This window comes from Arachis ipaensis, chromosome B02 (genome assembly GCF_000816755.2).
Source record: "Arachis ipaensis cultivar K30076 chromosome B02, Araip1.1, whole genome shotgun sequence".
NCBI lineage: Eukaryota > Viridiplantae > Streptophyta > Magnoliopsida > Fabales > Fabaceae > Arachis > Arachis ipaensis.
In genome coordinates, this window is record NC_029786.2 from 99,071,279 (window position 1) to 99,074,486 (window position 3,208).

Sequence of the window (3,208 nt, forward strand, 5' to 3'; positions counted from 1 at the left end):
ACAATGTACAAGGGTATATATAGGTGTCTGAAGAATTAAAGTAATAAAAATATAAAATTCTACAATAAAATACATAAATATGCTATATAAATATAAATGATACTAACTGATCTTAATTGATCCTAATTATATTCTAACAGTGAAAATAAGGGATGAAAATATAATTTTATTGTTTTTTATTTTTTTTATAAAATTCTAAAAACAAAAACAAAACAAAACATAAAAATAAAAACTAAATGTACTTTTAATTTTTTATTCTCCAATCTTTTCTGACAATAATAATTAAACTCTAAGGGTGTGTTTATTTGAGGTACAAATGGGAGAAAAGAGAAAAGAGGAAAAGAATTTGGAAGAAACATATTTATCTTTTCTTATTTGGTTGAATGAAAAAGTCAAAGAAAAAGAATGAATAGTATATAAAAAAGGTGGGATTTACTGAAATTTTTTTCCTCCAATATTGGATGAAAAATAAAAGAAAAATGTACTTAGTTTTTGTTTGGTTGAAAGGAAAGAAATAGAGAAAAAAAAAAACAAAAAAAGAGAAAAGAAAGAAATTGCATGAAATTTTATTTTCCTTAGTATTAATATTTTAATATTATTCTCTATTTTTAATATATTTTAAAATATATAAGGATAAAATTATCTTTTCATAATATTATATACTATTATCTTTTTTCTCATTTTTCTTTCTTCCAAACATATCTAAGAAAAATAAAATTTCATTCAATTTCTTTTCTTTTTATTTCTTTTCTCTCTATCTCTTTCCTTTCAACCAAACAAAGTCTAAATGTTAAAATGCTATGTGCTTATATTAGATATAGTTACAAGAGATATTCGATTAACTCATATTTTGATTTTTTATTGCATAGTATGTAGATATTATTTAAATTGAATTAGTATGTTGTCTAGTAGTATTTAAGTAGAATATAAATTGAGATAATATTTTATGAAAAAATGATAATGTTACTCTAATATGATTTTTTTTATATTATATATTTGTATCAATTTATCAAAAAATATCATTATTAATATAAAAGTCACAATATTTATTTTCTATTTTATTATATACATAGTGAACAAGTACGAACGATTAAGGAAACCTTACATACTTTTTGCGAGAGCTCAGGACAAAGAATTAGCTTCCATAAGTCTTGTGTCTACTTTTCTAAGAATGTTAATCATAATGTTAGGTAGCAACTAAGCCGGGAGCTTGGAATGATCCTGACGACTAATCTGAAAAAATATTTAGGAGTACCCTTGATCACGGAGAAGTGTAACCAGCGTCATTTTCAATTCATCCTTAATCGTATGCAAACCAAGTTATCTAGCTTGAACAAGAAATCTCTATCTTTTGTAGGGAGATGCACCCTGATGCAATCGGTGTTATCAACCATTCCTAACTACTGCATGCAGACTATGAAGATCCCTATGACAGTTTGTGCTAAAATAGATAAACTCTGTAGGGACTTTCTTTGGGGCAGCAGCGAAGATGATAGAAAGATACATCTCTTAAGTTGGGAGAAAATTTGTAAACCAAAGGAGGAGGGTGGTCTAGAAATTCGAAGAGCGCAAGAGATCAATCAACTGTTTCTTATGAAACTTGCTTGGGGATTAACCTACAAAAGGGAATCCTTATGGGTTCAGGTGATGAGAGCAAAGTATGCGGGAGGAGACAGCATCATACCCAAAGTCCATAAGAAGACCAGCAACTCAAACGTTTGGATTGGAATAACAAAAGTTTGGAAAAATTTTCAAGGGAATCTAATTTGGAGAATAGGTGATGAAAAAAGTATTTCTTTTTGGGAGGACCATTGAATCCCAGGAATTCACAAATTAAGAGACTTAGCCACCATTAACCTTGATGAAGAAACACTTGGAGAAAGGTTGTGCGACTATACTAGTTTCTAGAATATTTGGAATTGGACAAAAATTAGTCAGGTTTTTCCTGAGGATGTTCTAGAGCACATCAGAATTTTAAAATCCCCCAATCCTGACATTGGAGCTGACACTGTGGGGTGGCTCCCAGCAGCAGATGGCAGATTCACAATTAAATCAGCATATGAGGCTCTTTTCAGTAACAAGGAGAATAATAACAGGTTACACAAGTTGCTTTGGAAACATAACTTACCTCAGCGTTTGAAGACCTTCTGTTGGCTCCTTACCCATGAAGCTTTGCTTACCAACAGCAGGAGAAAAAGCAGAAATCTTACAGACAACAGCGACTGTCCAAGATGTTGCGGAGAGGAAGAGACTATGCTCCACGCCTTACGCAATTGCCCCTACATCCGTACGGCATGGATTAGCATAGTAGATAGAGATACACAGGAAAATTTTTTCTCCCAATCCTTTCAGGAATGGCTTAGTACTAACATTTCCTTGGTCTCTCCAAAGCAGTATGGGACTCCGTGGCCCATCATCTTCGACACTGGAAGTGTCGAAATGATTTCATTTTCAGGGACGAGATTATGCCAAACAACCAACTTCATCAAATGATAAGAAAAATTGCAGAAAATTATAGCATTACTCTGAGCATAACAAAGCAAACTAGTAGCTTACTAGATTATACCAGAGAGGAGCTTGTCGGGTGGGAGGCGCCAAATTGGGGTTGGACTAAGATGAAAGTAGATGGATCAATCATTCATCCTGGTAGCAGAGGTGCTTGCGGGAGAATTATTAGGGATTGGGCTGGACGCACGATTGCTGGTTTTACTATGAACATCGAAGTTTGTACCATAACCATGGCTGAACTATGGGGCTTCTATGTTGGGATTAAGCTAGCTTCTGAGCTAGGGCTCACGAAATTAGTGGTGAAATCAGACTCTAGCTGTGTTGTTACGCTGGTTCAGAAGGCATCTTCGAAAAGCTATGGTAGCTCTTCTCTCGTCCGGTCGATCAAGGAGCTTTTGGCAAAGATGGTTAATGTAGAAGTGAAATATATCTACAGGAAGGCCAATTTCTACCCAGAAGCCCTAACTAAGATAGGTCAAAGAGAAATTGTTGGAATTAAGCTCTTTGAGCAGCACCCTCCATGCTTGTCTCACCACCTTCTTGCTGATGCATGTGGCGTTAAGTTTGGAAGAGTGGTACAATCTAGTTCTTTTTGTTCTTTTGGGCCCTGCGCCCCGTTTCTTATAAAAAAATATATACATAAGTGCAACAAAAAAAATTTAATATTTTTGTACAGTAACTAAAAATAATTATTAAGTAT